At 43.4% G+C, this 18,677-nt stretch overlaps 15 non-coding genes and 1 pseudogene across 15 annotated transcripts; all 16 read left to right on the top strand.

Annotated features, from left to right (window-relative positions):
* Positions 1 to 159: 159 nt before the first annotated feature.
* LOC136737208 (5S ribosomal RNA) lies at positions 160 to 278 on the top strand. Its single transcript, XR_010812174.1, has one exon. It is a non-coding gene; the product is annotated as a 5S ribosomal RNA (ribosomal RNA).
* A 1,058-nt stretch (positions 279 to 1,336) lies between these two features.
* On the top strand, positions 1,337 to 1,455 carry LOC136737035 (5S ribosomal RNA). The gene has a single exon (XR_010812009.1). It is a non-coding gene; the product is annotated as a 5S ribosomal RNA (ribosomal RNA).
* A 1,055-nt stretch (positions 1,456 to 2,510) lies between these two features.
* Positions 2,511 to 2,629, top strand: LOC136737034 (5S ribosomal RNA). Its single transcript, XR_010812008.1, has one exon. It is a non-coding gene; the product is annotated as a 5S ribosomal RNA (ribosomal RNA).
* Positions 2,630 to 3,695: 1,066 nt separating this feature from the next.
* On the top strand, positions 3,696 to 3,804 carry LOC136736907 (uncharacterized; annotated as a pseudogene).
* Positions 3,805 to 4,862: 1,058 nt separating this feature from the next.
* Positions 4,863 to 4,981, top strand: LOC136737033 (5S ribosomal RNA). The gene has a single exon (XR_010812007.1). It is a non-coding gene; the product is annotated as a 5S ribosomal RNA (ribosomal RNA).
* Positions 4,982 to 6,047: 1,066 nt separating this feature from the next.
* LOC136737031 (5S ribosomal RNA) lies at positions 6,048 to 6,166 on the top strand. Its single transcript, XR_010812005.1, has one exon. It is a non-coding gene; the product is annotated as a 5S ribosomal RNA (ribosomal RNA).
* A 1,055-nt stretch (positions 6,167 to 7,221) lies between these two features.
* Positions 7,222 to 7,340, top strand: LOC136737238 (5S ribosomal RNA). Its single transcript, XR_010812204.1, has one exon. It is a non-coding gene; the product is annotated as a 5S ribosomal RNA (ribosomal RNA).
* Positions 7,341 to 8,406: 1,066 nt separating this feature from the next.
* Positions 8,407 to 8,525, top strand: LOC136737118 (5S ribosomal RNA). The gene has a single exon (XR_010812090.1). It is a non-coding gene; the product is annotated as a 5S ribosomal RNA (ribosomal RNA).
* Positions 8,526 to 9,589: 1,064 nt separating this feature from the next.
* Positions 9,590 to 9,708, top strand: LOC136736681 (5S ribosomal RNA). Its single transcript, XR_010811739.1, has one exon. It is a non-coding gene; the product is annotated as a 5S ribosomal RNA (ribosomal RNA).
* Positions 9,709 to 10,774: 1,066 nt separating this feature from the next.
* On the top strand, positions 10,775 to 10,893 carry LOC136737418 (5S ribosomal RNA). Its single transcript, XR_010812379.1, has one exon. It is a non-coding gene; the product is annotated as a 5S ribosomal RNA (ribosomal RNA).
* A 1,065-nt stretch (positions 10,894 to 11,958) lies between these two features.
* On the top strand, positions 11,959 to 12,077 carry LOC136736856 (5S ribosomal RNA). Its single transcript, XR_010811894.1, has one exon. It is a non-coding gene; the product is annotated as a 5S ribosomal RNA (ribosomal RNA).
* Positions 12,078 to 13,132: 1,055 nt separating this feature from the next.
* LOC136737136 (5S ribosomal RNA) lies at positions 13,133 to 13,251 on the top strand. Its single transcript, XR_010812107.1, has one exon. It is a non-coding gene; the product is annotated as a 5S ribosomal RNA (ribosomal RNA).
* A 1,055-nt stretch (positions 13,252 to 14,306) lies between these two features.
* Positions 14,307 to 14,425, top strand: LOC136736731 (5S ribosomal RNA). The gene has a single exon (XR_010811787.1). It is a non-coding gene; the product is annotated as a 5S ribosomal RNA (ribosomal RNA).
* Positions 14,426 to 15,480: 1,055 nt separating this feature from the next.
* LOC136737268 (5S ribosomal RNA) lies at positions 15,481 to 15,599 on the top strand. Its single transcript, XR_010812233.1, has one exon. It is a non-coding gene; the product is annotated as a 5S ribosomal RNA (ribosomal RNA).
* Positions 15,600 to 16,665: 1,066 nt separating this feature from the next.
* On the top strand, positions 16,666 to 16,784 carry LOC136736839 (5S ribosomal RNA). Its single transcript, XR_010811885.1, has one exon. It is a non-coding gene; the product is annotated as a 5S ribosomal RNA (ribosomal RNA).
* A 1,055-nt stretch (positions 16,785 to 17,839) lies between these two features.
* On the top strand, positions 17,840 to 17,958 carry LOC136736674 (5S ribosomal RNA). The gene has a single exon (XR_010811733.1). It is a non-coding gene; the product is annotated as a 5S ribosomal RNA (ribosomal RNA).
* The last annotated feature ends 719 nt before the right edge of the window (positions 17,959 to 18,677 follow it).

The following is an 18,677-nucleotide window of genomic DNA, read 5'->3' as shown; positions in this document are numbered from 1 at the left end:
GCCACAATGTTGCCACAACGTGGCATGTTAGCAGGGACTGTCTGCGGTGCGCTGGTGTGTCCCGGGCTTTAGAGTAGAGAGACAGTTCAACTGTAAGTATGAACGGCAGAAACGGATATTGCCTTCCCTTTAAGTAGAGCGTCAGGGACAGCCTCCCTGGCTTACGGCCATACTAGCCTGAATACGCCCGATCTCGTCCGATCTCGGAAGCTAAGCAGGCTCGGGCCTGGTCAGTACTTGGATGGGAGACCGACTGGGAATACCAGGTGCTGTAAGCTTTTGCATCTTTTACACACCAGAGGGCGACAAATCACGAGTTTTAACTTTGGATACACGCAATTTCATCATTATTTCAGATTTGACTTCCCCAAATACACAGGCATACAATAGATCTTGTTCTCCAACGTAAACGGTCCCTAGTAACTAGGGTACATTCATAAATAAATTGAGCATCATGGCTAGAAGTGACTAAATGTTGCCTAATCTTTCTCATCGAGAAATGACACAATTACAGCAACACAAAAAGGAACTCCACCGGACAAAGTTCAGTGCTCACAAGGAGCCTCATTCAACACACATGGTTCCATTCCCATTCATGCAAAGCACGAAAGTGTAAAACTTGGGAACATACTTGAGAGCAAAGATCACATTCAATCTCATTCAAGGCACGGATGTGAATGCAACGGGATGAAATTACTGAAATGATGCCTGCCCTCGAACTGTGATGATGGACTACCCGACTCGCCAATAATATTGGGTTCTGGTGTATTGAAATACAGGAGCTGCTGGATTTGTGTGTTTTCTTACCCCCTCACCATAGTTTGTCAAATGTTTAAACAACTGAACTTATATTCAAGGTTTGTTTCTCTTCATATGTTTTACTGGTTTACATTTGTCTCAGCAACCTCAGCAAAAATGATTCTTCTACTTTCAAAACAAAATGACAACAGGATGAATGCACACACTTGAAAATACAATACATGCAATGTTATGCATCATAGTGATGCAACCTCCTTTCAGTTTCATACTGCATGTCAATTGAAATCCTTACTGAAATGCACACCTTCTCAAGATTGCGCTTGACTGGCGTGTCAGGCACTCAATTACAGCTGTTTTATCAAGACAATGTGTTCGTTTTGTAATATATAGTTCCGGTCTGGTGTGGCACCCCAGCTAACACACAACGTTGCCACAACGTTTCGTGTTAGCAGGGACTGTCTGCGGCGCGCTGGTGTGTCCCGGACTTTAGAGTAGAGAGACAGTTCAACTGCAAGTATGAGCGGCAGAATCGGATATTGCCTTCCCTTTAAGTAGAGCGTCAGGGACAGCTTCCCTGGCTTACGGCCATACTAGCCTGAATACGCCCGATCTCGTCCGATCTCGGAAGCTAAGCAGGCTCGGGCCTGGTCAGTACTTGGATGGGAGACCGCCTGGGAATACCAGGTGCTGTAAGCTTTTGCATCTTTTACACACCAGAGGGCGACAAATCACGAGTTTTAACTTTGGATACACGCAATTTCATCATTATTTCAGATTTGACTTCCCCGAATACACAGGCATACAATAGATCTTGTTCTCCAACGTAAACGGTCCCTAGTAACTAGGGTACATTCGTAAATAAATTGAGCATCATGGCTAGAAGTGACTAAATGTTGCCTAATCTTTCTCATCGAGAAATTACACAATTACAGCAACACAAAAAGGAACTCCACCGGACAAAGTTCAGTGCTCACAAGGAGCCTCATTCAACACACACGGTTCCATTCCCATTCATGCAAAGCACGAAAGTGTAAAACTTGGGAACATACTTGAGAGCAAAGATCACATTCAATCTCATTCAAGGCACGGATGTGAATGCAACGGGATGAAATTACTGAAATGATGCCTGCCCTCGAACTGTGATGATGGACTACCCGACTCGCCAATAATATTGGGTTCTGGTGTATTGAAATACAGGAGCTGCTGGATTTGTGTGTTTTCTTACCCCCTCACCATAGTTTGTCAAATGTTTAAACAACTGAACTTATATTCAAGGTTTGTTTCTCTTCATATGTTTTACTGGTTTACATTTGTCTCAGCAACCTGTTGAATGATTCTTCTGCTTTCAAAACAAAATGACAACAGGATGAATGCACACACTTGAAAATACAATACATGCAATGTTATGCATCATAGTGATGCAACCTCCTTTCAGTTTCATACTGCATGTCAATTGAAATCCTTACTGAAATGCACACCTTCTCAAGATTGCGCTTGACTGGCGTGTCAGGCACTCAATTACAGCTGTTTTATCAAGACAATGTGTTCGTTTTGTAATATATAGTTCCGGTCTGGTGTGGCACCCCAGCTAACGCACAACGTTGCCACAACGTTTCGTGTTAGCAGGGACTGTCTGCGGCGCGCTGGTGTGTCCCGGACTTTAGAGTAGAGAGACAGTTCAACTGCAAGTATGAGCGGCAGAAACGGATATTGCCTTCCCTTTAAGTAGAGCGTCAGGGACAGCTTCCCTGGCTTACGGCCATACTAGCCTGAATACGCCCGATCTCGTCCGATCTCGGAAGCTAAGCAGGCTCGGGCCTGGTCAGTACTTGGATGGGAGACCGCCTGGGAATACCAGGTGCTGTAAGCTTTTGCATCTTTTACACACCAGAGGGCGACAAATCACGAGTTTTAACTTTGGATACACGCAATTTCATCATTATTTCAGATTTGACTTCCCCGAATACACAGGCATACAATAGATCTTGTTCTCCAACGTAAACGGTCCCTAGTAACTAGGGTACATTCGTAAATAAATTGAGCATCATGGCTAGAAGTGACTAAATGTTGCCTAATCTTTCTCATCGAGAAATTACACAATTACAGCAACACAAAAAGGAACTCCACCGGACAAAGTTCAGTGCTCACAAGGAGCCTCATTCAACACACACGGTTCCATTCCCATTCATGCAAAGCACGAAAGTGTAAAACTTGGGAACATACTTGAGAGCAAAGATCACATTCAATCTCATTCAAGGCACGGATGTGAATGCAACGGGATGAAATTACTGAAATGATGCCTGCCCTCGAACTGTGATGATGGACTACCAGACTCGCCAATAATATTGGGTTCTGGTGTATTGAAATACAGGAGCTGCTGGATTTGTGTGTTTTCTTACCCCCTCACCATAGTTTGTCAAATGTTTAAACAACTGAACTTATATTCAAGGTTTGTTTCTCTTCATATGTTTTACTGGTTTACATTTGTCTCAGCAACCTGTTGAATGATTCTTCTGCTTTCAAAACAAAATGACAACAGGATGAATGCACACACTTGAAAATATAATACATGCAATGTTATGCATCATAGTGATGCAACCTCCTTTCAGTTTCATACTGCATGTCAATTGAAATCCTTACTGAAATGCACACCTTCTCAAGATTGCGCTTGACTGGCGTGTCAGGCACTCAATTACAGCTGTTTTATCAAGACAATGTGTTCGTTTTGTAAAATATAGTTCCGGTCTGGTGTGGCACCCCAGCTAACGCACAACGTTGCCACAACGTTGCCACAAAGTTTCGTGTTAGCAGGGACTGTCTGCGGCGCGCTGGTGTGTCCCGGACTTTAGAGTAGAGAGACAGTTCATTTGCAAGTATGAGCGGCAGAAACGGATATTGCCTTCCCTTTAAGTAGAGCGTCAGGGACAGCCTCCCTGGCTTACGGCCATACTAGCCTGAATACGCCCGATCTCGGAAGCTAAGCAGGCTCGGGCCTGGTCAGTACTTGAATGGGAGACCGCCTGGGAATACCAGGTGCTGTAAGCTTTTGCATCTTTTACACACCAGAGGGCGACAAATCACGAGTTTTAACTTTGGATACACGCAATTTCATCATTATTTCAGATTTGACTTCCCCGAATACACAGGCATACAATAGATCTTGTTCTCCAACGTAAACGGTCCCTAGTAACTAGGGTACATTCGTAAATAAATTGAGCATCATGGCTAGAAGTGACTAAATGTTGCCTAATCTTTCTCATCGAGAAATGACACAATTACAGCAACACAAAAAGGAACTCCACCGGACAAAGATCAGTGCTCACAAGGAGCCTCATTCAACACACACGGTTCCATTCCCATTCATGCAAAGCACGAAAGTGTAAAACTTGGGAACATACTTGAGAGCAAAGATCACATTCAATCTCATTCAAGGCACGGATGTGAATGCAACGGGATGAAATTACTGAAATGATGCCTGCCCTCGAACTGTGATGATGGACTACCCGACTCGCCAATAATATTGGGTTCTGGTGTATTGAAATACAGGAGCTGCTGGATTTGTGTGTTTTCTTACCCCCTCACCATAGTTTGTCAAATGTTTAAACAACTGAACTTATATTCAAGGTTTGTTTCTCTTCATATGTTTTACTGGTTTACATTTGTCTCAGCAACCTCAGCAAAAATGATTCTTCTACTTTCAAAACAAAATGACAACAGGATGAATGCACACACTTGAAAATACAATACATGCAATGTTATGCATCATAGTGATGCAACCTCCTTTCAGTTTCATACTGCATGTCAATTGAAATCCTTACTGAAATGCACACCTTCTCAAGATTGCGCTTGACTGGCGTGTCAGGCACTCAATTACAGCTGTTTTATCAAGACAATGTGTTCGTTTTGTAATATATAGTTCCGGTCTGGTGTGGCACCCCAGCTAACGCACAACGTTGCCACAACGTTTCGTGTTAGCAGGGACTGTCTGCGGCGCGCTGGTGTGTCCCGGACTTTAGAGTAGAGAGACAGTTCAACTGCAAGTATGAGCGGCAGAAACGGATATTGCCTTCCCTTTAAGTAGAGCGTCAGGGACAGCCTCCCTGGCTTACGGCCATACTAGCCTGAATACGCCCGATCTCGTCCGATCTCGGAAGCTAAGCAGGCTCGGGCCTGGTCAGTACTTGGATGGGAGACCGCCTGGGAATACCAGGTGCTGTAAGCTTTTGCATCTTTTACACACCAGAGGGCGACAAATCACGAGTTTTAACTTTGGATACACGCAATTTCATCATTATTTCAGATTTGACTTCCCCAAATACACAGGCATACAATAGATCTTGTTCTCCAACGTAAACGGTCCCTAGTAACTAGGGTACATTCGTAAATAAATTGAGCATCATGGCTAGAAGTGACTAAATGTTGCCTAATCTATCTCATCGAGAAATGACACAATTACAGCAACACAAAAAGGAACTCCACCGGACAAAGTTCAGTGCTCACAAGGAGCCTCATTCAACACAAACGGTTCCATTCCCATTCATGCAAAGCACGAAAGTGTAAAACTTTGGAACATACTTGAGAGCAAAGATCACATTCAATCTCATTCAAGGCACGGATGTGAATGCAACGGGATGAAATTACTGAAATGATGCCTGCCCTCGAACTGTGATGATGGACTACCCGACTCGCCAATAATATTGGGTTCTGGTGTATTGAAATACAGGAGCTGCTGGATTTGTATGTTTTCTTACCCCCTCACCATACTTTCTCAAATGTTTAAACAACTGAACTTATATTCAAGGTTTGTTTCTCTTCATATGTTTTACTGGTTTACATTTGTCTCAGCAACCTGTTGAATGATTCTTCTGCTTTCAAAACAAAATGACAACAGGATGAATGCACACACTTGAAAATACAATACATGCAATGTTATGCATCATAGTGATGCAACCTCCTTTCAGTTTCATACTGCATGTCAATTGAAATCCTTACTGAAATGCACACCTTCTCAAGATTGCGCTTGACTGGCGTGTCAGGCACTAAATTACAGCTGTTTTATCAAGACAATGTGTTCGTTTTGTAATATATAGTTCCGGTCTGGTGTGGCACCCCAGCTAACGCACAACGTTGCCACAATGTTGCCACAACGTGGCATGTTAGCAGGGACTGTCTGCGGCGCACTGGTGTGTCCCGGGCTTTAGAGTAGAGAGACAGTTCAACTGTAAGTATGAACGGCAGAAACGGATATTGCCTTCCCTTTAAGTAGAGCGTCAGGGACAGCCTCCCTGGCTTACGGCCATACTAGCCTGAATACGCCCGATCTCGTCCGATCTCGGAAGCTAAGCAGGCTCGGGCCTGGTCAGTACTTGGATGGGAGACCGCCTGGGAATACCAGGTGCTGTAAGCTTTTGCATCTTTTACACGCCAGAGGGCGACAAATCACGAGTTTTAACTTTGGATACACGCAATTTCATCATTATTTCAGATTTGACTTCCCCAAATACACAGGCATACAATAGATCTTGTTCTCCAACGTAAACGGTCCCTAGTAACTAGGGTACATTCGTGAATAAATTGAGCATCATGGCTAGAAGTGACTAAATGTTGCCTAATCTTTCTCATCGAGAAATGACACAATTACAGCAACACAAAAAGGAACTCCACCGGACAAAGTTCAGTGCTCACAAGGAGCCTCATTCAACACACACGGTTCCATTCCCATTCATGCAAAGCACGAAAGTGTAAAACTTGGGAACATACTTGAGAGCAAAGATCACATTCAATCTCATTCAAGGCACGGATGTGAATGCAACGGGATGAAATTACTGAAATGATGCCTGCCCTCGAACTGTGATGATGGACTACCCGACTCGCCAATAATATTGGGTTCTGGTGTATTGAAATACAGGAGCTGCTGGATTTGTGTGTTTTCTTACCCCCTCACCATAGTTTGTCAAATGTTTAAACAACTGAACTTATATTCAAGGTTTGTTTCTCTTCATATGTTTTACTGGTTTACATTTGTCTCAGCAACCTGTTGAATGATTCTTCTGCTTTCAAAACAAAATGACAACAGGATGAATGCACACACTTGAAAATACAATACATGCAATGTTATGCATCATAGTGATGCAACCTCCTTTCAGTTTCATACTGCATGTCAATTGAAATCCTTACTGAAATGCACACCTTCTCAAGATTGCGCTTGACTGGCGTGTCAGGCACACAATTACAGCTGTATTATCAAGACAATGTGTTCGTTTTGTAAAATATAGTTCCGGTCTGGTGTGGCACCCCAGCTAACGCACAACGTTGCCACAACGTGGCATGTTAGCAGGGACTGTCTGCGGTGCGCTGGTGTGTCCCGGGCTTTAGAGTAGAGAGACAGTTCAACTGTAAGTATGAACGGCAGAAACGGATATTGCCTTCCCTTTAAGTAGAGCGTCAGGGACAGCCTCCCTGGCTTACGGCCATACTAGCCTGAATACGCCCGATCTCATCAGATCTCGGAAGCCAAGCGGGCTCGGGCCTGGTCAGTACTTGGATGGGAGACCGCCTGGGAATACCAGGTGCTGTAAGCTTTTGCACCTTTTACACACCAGAGGGCGACAAATCACGAGTTTTAACTTTGGATACACGCAATTTCATCATTATTTCAGATTTTACTTCCCCAAATACACAGGCATACAATAGATCTTGTTCTCCAACGTAAACGGTCCCTAGTAACTAGGGTACATTCGTAAATAAATTGAGCATCATGGCTAGAAGTGACTAAATGTTGCCTAATCTTTCTCATCGAGAAATGACACAATTACAGCAACACAAAAAGGAACTCCACCGGACAAAGTTCAGTGCTCACAAGGAGCCTCATTCAACACACACGGTTCCATTCCCATTCATGCAAAGCACGAAAGTGTAAAACTTGGGAACATACTTGAGAGTAAAGATCACATTCAATCTCATTCAAGGCACGGATGTGAATGCAACGGGATGAAATTACTGAAATGATGCCTGCCCTCGAACTGTGATGATGGACTACCCGACTCGCCAATAATATTGGGTTCTGGTGTATTGAAATACAGGAGCTGCTGGATTTGTGTGTTTTCTTACCCCCTCACCATAGTTTGTCAAATGTTTAAACAACTGAACTTATATTCAAGGTTTGTTTCTCTTCATATGTTTTACTGGTTTACATTTGTCTCAGCAACCTGTTGAATGATTCTTCTGCTTTCAAAACAAAATGACAACAGGATGAATGCACACACTTGAAAATACAATACATGCAATGTTATGCATCATAGTGATGCAACCTCCTTTCAGTTTCATACTGCATGTCAATTGAAATCCTTACTGAAATGCACACCTTCTCAAGATTGCGCTTGACTGGCGTGTCAGGCACTCAATTACAGCTGTATTATCAAGACAATGTGTTCGTTTTGTAAAATATAGTTCCGGTCTGGTGTGGCACCCCAGCTAACGCACAACGTTGCCACAACGTTGCCACAACGTGGCGTGTTAGCAGGGACTGTCTGCGGCGCACTGGTGTGTCCCGGGCTTTAGAGTAGAGAGACAGTTCAACTGTAAGTATGATCGGCAGAAACGGATATTGCCTTCCCTTTAAGTAAAGCGTCAGGGACAGCCTCCCTGGCTTACGGCCATACTAGCCTGAATACGCCCGATCTCGTCCGATCTCGGAAGCCAAGCAGGCTTGGGCCTGGTCAGTACTTGGATGGGAGACCGCCTGGGAATACCAGGTGCTGTAAGCTTTTGCACCTTTTACACACCAGAGGGCGACAAATCACGAGTTTTAACTTGGGATACAGACAATTTCATCATTATTTCAGGTTTTACTTCCCCAAATACACAGGCATACAATAGATCTTGTTCTCCAACGTAAACGGTCCCTAGTAACTAGGGTACATTCGTAAATAAATTGAGCATCATGGCTAGAAGTGACTAAATGTTGCCTAATCTTTCTCATCGAGAAATGACACAATTACAGCAACACAAAAAGAACTCCACCGGACAAAGTTCAGTGCTCACAAGGAGCCTCATTCAACACACACGGTTCCATTCCCATTCATGCAAAGCACGAAAGTGTAAAACTTGGGAACATACTTGAGAGCAAAGATCACATTCAATCTCATTCAAGGCACGGATGTGAATGCAACGGGATGAAATTACTGAAATGATGCCTGCCCTCGAACTGTGATGATGGACTACCCGACTCGCCAATAATATTGGGTTCTGGTGTATTGAAATACAGGAGCTGCTGGATTTGTGTGTTTTCTTACCCCTCACCATAGTTTGTCAAATGTTTAAACAACTGAACTTATATTCAAGGTTTGTTTCTCTTCATATGTTTTACTGGTTTACATTTGTCTCAGCAACCTGTTGAATGATTCTTCTGCTTTCAAAACAAAATGACAACAGGATGAATGCACACACTTGAAAATACAATACATGCAATGTTATGCATCATAGTGATGCAACCTCCTTTCAGTTTCATACTGCATGTCAATTGAAATCCTTACTGAAATGCACACCTTCTCAAGATTGCGCTTGACTGGCGTGTCAGGCACTCAATTACAGCTGTTTTATCAAGACAATGTGTTCGTTTTGTAAAATATAGTTCCGGTCTGGTGTGGCACCCCAGCTAACGCACAACGTTGCCACAACGTTGCCACAACGTGGCGTGTTAGCAGGGACTGTCTGCGGCGCACTGGTGTGTCCCGGGCTTTAGAGTAGAGAGACAGTTCAACTGTAAGTATGAACGGCAGAAACGGATATTGCCATCCCTTTAAGTAGAGCGTCAGGGACAGCCTACCTGGCTTACGGCCATACTAGCCTGAATACGCCCGATCTCGTCCGATCTCGGAAGCCAAGCAGTCTCGGGCCTGGTCAGTACTTGGATGGGAGACCGCCTGGGAATACCAGGTGCTGTAAGCTTTTGCACCTTTTACACACCAGAGGGCGACAAATCACGAGTTTTAACTTTGGATACACACAATTTCATCATTATTTCAGATTTTACTTCCCCAAATACACAGGCATACAATAGATCTTGTTCTCCAACGTAAACGGTCCCTAGTAACTAGGGTACATTCGTAAATAAATTGAGCATCATGGCTAGAAGTGACTAAATGTTGCCTAATCTTTCTCATCGAGAAATGACACAATTACAGCAACACAAAAAGGAACTCCACCGGACAAAGTTCAGTGCTCACAAGGAGCCTCATTCAACACACACAGTTCCATTCCCATTCATGCAAAGCACGAAAGTGTAAAACTTGGGAACATACTTGAGAGCAAAGATCACATTCAATCTCATTCAAGGCACGGATGTGAATGCAACGGGATGAAATTACTGAAATGATGCCTGCCCTCGAACTGTGATGATGGACTACCCGACTCGCCAATAATATTGGGTTCTGGTGTATTGAAATACAGGAGCTGCTGGATTTGTGTGTTTTCTTACCCCCTCACCATAGTTTGTCAAATGTTTAAACAACTGAACTTATATTCAAGGTTTGTTTCTCTTCATATGTTTTACTGGTTTACATTTGTCTCAGCAACCTGTTGAATGATTCTTCTGCTTTCAAAACAAAATGACAACAGGATGAATGCACACACTTGAAAATACAATACATGCAATGTTATGCATCATAGTGATGCAACCTCCTTTCAGTTTCATACTGCATGTCAATTGAAATCCTTACTGAAATGCACACCTTCTCAAGATTGCGCTTGACTGGCGTGTCAGGCACTCAATTACAGCTGTATTATCAAGACAATGTGTTCGTTTTGTAAAATATAGTTCCGGTCTAGTGTGGCACCCCAGCTAACGCACAACGTTGCCACAATGTTGCCACAACGTGGCGTGTTAGCAGGGACTGTCTGCGGCGCACTGGTGTGTCCCGGGCTTTAGAGTAGAGAGACAGTTCAACTGTAAGTATGATCGGCAGAAACGGATATTGCCTTCCCTTTAAGTAGAGCGTCAGGGACAGCCTCCCTGGCTCACGGCCATACTAGCCTGAATACGCCCGATCTCGTCCGATCTCGGAAGCCAAGCAGGCTTGGGCCTGGTGAGTACTTGGATGGGAGACCGCCTGGGAATACCAGGTGCTGTAAGCTTTTGCACCTTTTACACACCAGAGGGCGACAAATCACGAGTTTTAACTTTGGATACACACAATTTCATCATTATTTCAGGTTTTACTTCCCCAAATACACAGGCATACAATAGATCTTGTTCTCCAACGTAAACGGTCCCTAGTAACTAGGGTACATTCGTCAATAAATTGAGCATCATGGCTAGAAGTGACTAAATGTTGCCAAATCTTTCTCATCGAGAAATGACACAATTACAGCAACACAAAAAGAACTCCACCGGACAAAGTTCAGTGCTCACAAGGAGCCTCATTCAACACACATGGTTCCATTCCAATTCATGCAAAGCACGAAAGTGTAAAACTTGGGAACATACTTGAGAGCAAAGATCACATTCAATCTCATTCAAGGCACGGATGTGAATGCATCGGGATGAAATTACTGAAATGATGCCTGCCCTCGAACTGTGATGATGGACTACCCGACTCGCCAATAATATTGGGTTCTGGTGTATTGAAATACAGGAGCTGCTGGATTTGTGTGTTTTCTTACCCCCTCACCATAGTTTGTCAAATGTTTAAACAACTGAACTTATATTCAAGGTTTGTTTCTCTTCATATGTTTTACTGGTTTACATTTGTCTCAGCAACCTGTTGAATGATTCTTCTGCTTTCAAAACAAAATGACAACAGGATGAATGCACACACTTGAAAATACAATACATGCAATGTTATGCATCATAGTGATGCAACCTCCTTTCAGTTTCATACTGCATGTCAATTGATATCCTTACTGAAATGCACACCTTCTCAAGATTGCGCTTGACTGGCGTGTCAGGCACTCAATTACAGCTGTTTTATCAAGACAATGTGATCGTTTTGTAAAATATAGTTCCGGTCTGGTGTGGCACCCCAGCTAATGCACAACTTTGCCACAACGTTGCCACAACGTGGCGTGTTAGCAGGGACTTTCTGCGACACGCTGGTATGTCCCGGGCTTTAGAGTAGAGAGACAGTTCAACTGTAAGTATGAACGGCAGAAACGGATATTGCCTTCCCTTTAAGTAGAGCGTCAGGGAAAGTCTCACTTGCTTACGGCCATACTAGCCTGAATACGCCCGATCTCGTCCGATCTCGGAAGCCAAGCAGGCTCGGGCTTGGTCAGTACTTGAATAGGAGACCGCCTGGGAATACCAGGTGCTTTAAGCTTTTGCACCTTTGACACACCAGAGGGTGACAAATCACGATTTTTAACTTTGGATACACACAATTTCATCATTATTTCAGATTTGACTTCCCCAAATACACAGGCATACAATACATTTTGTTCTCCAACGTAAACGGTCCCTAGTAACTAGGGTACATTCGTAAATAAATTGAGCATCATGGCTAGAAGTGACTAAATGTTGCCTAATCTTTCTCATCAAGAAATGACACAATTACAGCAACACAAAAAGGAACTCCACCGGACAAAGTTCAGTGCTCACAAGGAGCCTCATTCAACACACACGGTTCCATTCCCATTCATGCAAAGCACGAAAGTGTAAAACTTGGGAACATACTTGAGAGCAAAGATCACATTCAATCTCATTCAAGGCACGGATGTGAATGCAACGGGATGAAATTACTGAAATGATGCCTGCCCTCGAACTGTGATGATGGACTACCCGACTCGCCAATAATATTGGGTTCTGGTGTATTGAAATACAGGAGCTGCTGGATTTGTGTGTTTTCTTACCCCCTCACCATAGTTTGTCAAATGTTTAAACAACTGAACTTATATTCAAGGTTTGTTTCTCTTCATATGTTTTACTGGTTTACATTTGTCTCAGCAACCTGTTGAATGATTCTTCTGCTTTCAAAACAAAATGACAACAGGATGAATGCACACACTTGAAAATACAATACATGCAATGTTATGCATCATAGTGATGCAACCTCCTTTCAGTTTCATACTGCATGTCAATTGAAATCCTTACTGAAATGCACACCTTCTCAAGATTGCGCTTGACTGGCGTGTCAGGCACTCAATTACAGCTGTATTATCAAGACAATGTGTTCGTTTTGTAAAATATAGTTCCGGTCTGGTGTGGCACCCCAGCTAACGCACAACGTTGCCACAACGTTTCGTGTTAGCAGGGACTGTCTGCGGCGCGCTGGTGTGTCCCGGGCTTTAGAGTAGAGAGACAGTTCAACTGTAAGTATGAACGGCAGAAACGGATATTGCCTTCCCTTTAAGTAGAGCGTCAGGGACAGCCTCCCTGGCTTACGGCCATACTAGCCTGAATACGCCCGATCTCGTCCGATCTCGGAAGTTAAGCAGGCTCGGGCCTGGTCAGTACTTGGATGGGAGACTGCCTGGGAATACCAGGTGCTGTAAGCTTTTGCATCTTTTACACACCAGAGGGCGACAAATCACGAGTTTTAACTTTGGATACACGCAATTTCATCATTATTTCAGATTTGACTTCCCCAAATACACAGGCATACAATAGATCTTGTTCTCCAACGTAAACGGTCCCTAGTAACTAGGGTACATTCGTAAATAATTTGAGCATCATGGCTAGAATTGACTAAATGTTGCCTAATCTTTCTCATCAAGAAATGACACAATTACAGCAACACAAAAAGGAACTCCACCGGACAAAGTTCAGTGCTCACAAGGAGCCTCATTCAACACACACGGTTCCATTCCCATTCATGCAAAGTACGAAAGTGTAAAACTTGGGAACATACTTGAGAGCAAAGATCACATTCAATCTCATTCAAGGCACGGATGTGAATGCAACGGGATGAAATTACTGAAATGATGCCTGCCCTCGAACTGTGATGATGGACTACCCGACTCGCCAATAATATTGGGTTCTGGTGTATTGAAATACAGGAGCTGCTGGATTTGTGTGTTTTCTTACCCCCTCACCATAGTTTGTCAAATGTTTAAACAACTGAACTTATATTCAAGGTTTGTTTCTCTTCATATGTTTTACTGGTTTACATTTGTCTCAGCAACCTGTTGAATGATTCTTCTGCTTTCAAAACAAAATGACAACAGGATGAATGCACACACTTGAAAATACAATACATGCAATGTTATGCATCATAGTGATGCAACCTCCTTTCAGTTTCATACTGCATGTCAATTGAAATCCTTACTGAAATGCACACCTTCTCAAGATTGCGCTTGACTGGCGTGTCAGGCACTCAATTACAGCTGTATTATCAAGACAATGTGTTCGTTTTGTAAAATATAGTTCCGGTCTGGTGTGGCACCCCAACTAACGCACAACGTTGCCACAACGTTTCGTGTTAGCAGGGACTGTCTGCGGCGCGCTGGTGTGTCCCGGGCATTAGAGTAGAGAGACAGTTCAACTGTAAGTATGAACGGCAGAAACGGATATTGCCTTCCCTTTAAGTAGAGCGTCAGGGACAGCCTCCCTGGCTTACGGCCATACTAGCCTGAATACGCCCGATCTTGTCCGATCTCGGAAGTTAAGCAGGCTCGGGCCTGGTCAGTACTTGGATGGGAGACTGCCTTGGAATACCAGGTGCTGTAAGCTTTTGCATCTTTTACACACCAGAGGGCGACAAATCACGAGTTTTAACTTTGGATACACGCAATTTCATCATTATTTCAGATTTGACTTCCCCAAATACACAGGCATACAATAGATCTTGTTCTCCAACGTAAACGGTCCCTAGTAACTAGGATACATTCGTCAATAAATTGAGCATCATGGCTAGAAGTGACTAAATGTTGCCTAATCTTTCTCATCAAGAAATGACACAATTACAGCAACAAAAAAGGAACTCCACCGGACAAAGTTCAGTGCTCACAAGGAGCATCATTCAACACACACGGTTCCATTCCCATTCATGCAAACCACGAAAGTGTAAAACTTGGGTACGTACTTGAGAGTAAAGATAACATTCAATCTCATTCAAGGCACGCATGTGAATGCAACGGGATGAAATTACTGAAATGATGCCTGCCCTCGAACTGTGATGATGGACTACCCGACTCGCCAATAATATTGGGATCTGGTGTATTGAAATACAGGAGCTGCTGGATTTGTGTGTTTTCTTACCCCCTCACCATAGTTTGTCAAATGTTTAAACAACTGAACTTATATTCAAGGTTTGTTTCTCTTCATATGTTTTACTGGTTTACATTTGTCTCAGCAACCTGTTGAATGATTCTTCTGCTTTCAAAACAAAATGACAACAGGATGAATGCACACACTTGAAAATACAATACATGCAATGTTATGCATCATAGTGATGCAACCTCCTTTCAGTTTCATACTGCATGTCAATTGAAATCCTTACTGAAATGCACACCTTCTCAAGATTGCGCTTGACTGGCGTGTCAGGCATTCAATTACAGCTGTTTTATCAAGACAAATGTGTTCGTTTTGTAAAATATAGTTCCGGTCTGGTGTGGCACCCCAGCTAACGCACAACGTTGCCACAACGTGGCATGTTAGCAGGGACTGTCTGCGGCGCGCTGGTGTGTCCCGGGCTTTAGAGTAGAGAGACAGTTCAACTGTAAGTATGAACGGCAGAAACGGATATTGCCTTCCCTTTGAGTAGAGTGTCAGGGACAGCCTCCCTGGCTTACGGCCATACTAGCCTGAATACGCCCGATCTCGTCCGATCTCGGAAGCTAAGCAGGCTCGGGCCTGGTCAGTACTTGGATGGGAGACTGCCTGGGAATACCAGGTGCTGTAAGCTTTTGCATCTTTTACACACCAGAGGGCGACAAATCACGAGTTTTAACTTTGGATACACGCAATTTCATCATTATTTCAGATTTGACTTCCCCAAATACACAGGCATACAATAGATCTTGTTCTCCAACGTAAACGGTCCCTAGTAACTAGGGTACATTCGTAAATAAATTGAGCATCATGGCTAGAATTGACTAATTGTTGCCTAATCTTTCTCATCGAGAAATGACACAATTACAGCAACACAAAAAGGAACTCCACCGGACAAAGATCAGTGCTCACAAGGAGCCTCATTCAACACACACGGTTCCATTCCCATTCATGCAAAGCACGAAAGTGTAAAACTTGGGAACATACTTGATAGCAAAGATCACATTCAATCTCATTCAAGGCACGGATGTGAATGCAACGGGGTGAAATTACTGAAATGATGCCTGCCCTCGAACTGTGATGATGGACTACCCGACTCGCCAATAATATTGGGTTCTGGTGTATTGAAATACAGGAGCTGCTGGATTTGTGTGTTTTCTTACCCCCTCACCATAGTTTGTCAAATGTTTAAACAACTGAACTTATATTCAAGGTTTGTTTCTCTTCATATGTTTTACTGGTTTACATTTGTCTCAGCAACCTGTTGAATGATTCTTCTGCTTTCAAAACAAAATGACAACAGGATGAATGCACACACTTGAAAATACAATACATGCAATGTTATGCATCATAGTGATGCAACCTCCTTTCAGTTTCATACTGCATGTCAATTGAAATCCTTACTGAAATGCACACCTTCTCAAGATTGCGCTTGACTGGCGTGTCAGGCACTCAATTACAGCTGTTTTATCAAGAGAATGTGTTCGTTTTGTAATATATAGTTCCGGTCTGGTGTGGCACCCCAGCTAACGCACAACGTTGCCACAATGTTGCCACAACGTGGCGTGTTAGCAGGGACTGTCTGCGGCGCGCTGGTGTGTCCCGGGCTTTAGAGTAGAGAGACAGTTCAACTGTAAGTATGAACGGCAGAAATGGATATTGCCTTCCCTTTAAGTAGAGCGTCAGGGACAGCCTTCCTGGCTTACGGCCATACTAGCCTGAATACGCCCGATCTCGTCCGATCTCGGAAGTCAAGCAGGCTCGTTCCTGGTCAGTACTTGGATGGGAGACCGCCTGGGAATACCTGGTGCTGAAAGCTTTTGCATCTTTTACACACCAGAGGGCGACAAATCACGAGTTTTAACTTTGGATACACGCAATTTCATCATTATTTCAGATTTGACTTCCCCAAATACATAGGCATACAATAGATCTTGTTCTCCAACGTAAACGGTCCCTAGTAACTAGGGTACATTCGTAAATAAATTGAGCATCATGGCTAGAAGTGACTAAATGTTGCCTAATCTTTCTCATCGAGAAATGACACAATTACAGCAACACAAAAAAGAACTCCACCGGACAAAGTTCAGTGCTCACAAGGAGCCTCATTCAACACACACGGTTCCATTCCCATTCATGCAATGCACGAAAGTGTAAAACTTGGGAACATACTTGAGAGCAAAGATCACATTCAATCTCATTCAAGGCACGGATGTGAATGCAACGGGATGAAATTACTGAAATGATGCCTGCCCTCGAACTGTGAAGATGGACTACCCGACTCGCCAATAATATTGGGTTCTGGTGTATTGAAATACAGGAGCTGCTGGATTTGTGTGTTTTCTAACCCCCTCACCATAGTTTGTCAAATGTTTAAACAACTGAACTTATATTCAAGGTTTGTTTCTCTTCATATGTTTTACTGGTTTACATTTGTCTCAGCAACCTGTTGAATGATTCTTCTGCTTTCAAAACAAAATGACAACAGGATGAATGCACACACTTGAAAATACAATACATGCAATGTTATGCATCATAGTGATGCAACCTCCTTTCAGTTTCATACTGCATGTCAATTGAAATCCTTACTGAAATGCACACCTTCTCAAGATTGCGCTTGACTGGCGTGTCAGGCACTCAATTACAGCTGTTTTATCAAGACAATGTGTTCGTTTTGTAATATATAGTTCCGGTCTGGTGTGGCACCCCAGCTAACGCACAACGTTGCCACAACGTGGCGTGTTAGCAGGGACTGTCTGCGGCGCGCTGGTGTGTCCCGGACTTTAGAGTAGAGAGACAGTTCAACTGCAAGTATGAGCAGCAGAAACGGATATTGCCTTCCCTTTAAGTAGAGCGTCACGGACAGCCTCCCTGGCTTACGGCCATACTAGCCTGAATACGCCCGATATCGTCCGATCTCGGAAGCTAAGCAGGCTCGGGCCTGGTCAGTACTTGGATGGGAGACCGCCTGGGAATACCAGGTGCTGTAAGCTTTTGCATCTTTTACACACCAGAGGGCGACAAATCACGAGTTTTAACTTTGGATACACGCAATTTCATCATTATTTCAGATTTGACTTCCCCAAATACACAGGCATAAAATAGATCTTGTTCTCCAACGTAAACGGTCCCTAGTAACTAGGGTACATTCGTAAATAAATTGAGCATCATGGCTAGAAGTGACTAAATGTTGCCTAATCTTTCTCATCGAGAAATGACACAATTACAGCAACACAAAAAGGAACTCCACCGGACAAAGTTCAGTGCTCACAAGGAGCCTCATTCAACACACACGGTTCCATTCCCATTCATGCAAAGCACGAAAGTGTAAAACTTGGGAACATACTTGAGAGCAAAGATCACATTCAATCTCATTCAAGGCACGGATGTGAATGCAACGGGATGAAATTACTGAAATGATGCCTGCCCTCGAACTGTGATGATGGACTACCCGACTCGCCAATAATATTGGGTTCTGGTGTATTGAAATACAGGAGCTGCTGGATTTGTGTGTTTTCTTACCCCTCACCATAGTTTGTCAAATGTTTAAACAACTGAACTTATATTCAAGGTTTGTTTCTCTTCATATGTTTTACTGGTTTACATTTGTCTCAGCAACCTGTTGAATGATTCTTCTGCTTTCAAAGCAAAATGACAACAGGATGAATGCACACACTTGAAAATACAATACATGCAATGTTATGCATCATAG

Source organism: Amia ocellicauda, unplaced genomic scaffold, assembly GCF_036373705.1.
Source record: "Amia ocellicauda isolate fAmiCal2 unplaced genomic scaffold, fAmiCal2.hap1 HAP1_SCAFFOLD_47, whole genome shotgun sequence".
NCBI classification, from domain to species: domain Eukaryota; kingdom Metazoa; phylum Chordata; class Actinopteri; order Amiiformes; family Amiidae; genus Amia; species Amia ocellicauda.
Note: the sequence above shows the minus strand (reverse complement) of the source record. Positions and strands in the feature narration are given on the sequence as shown.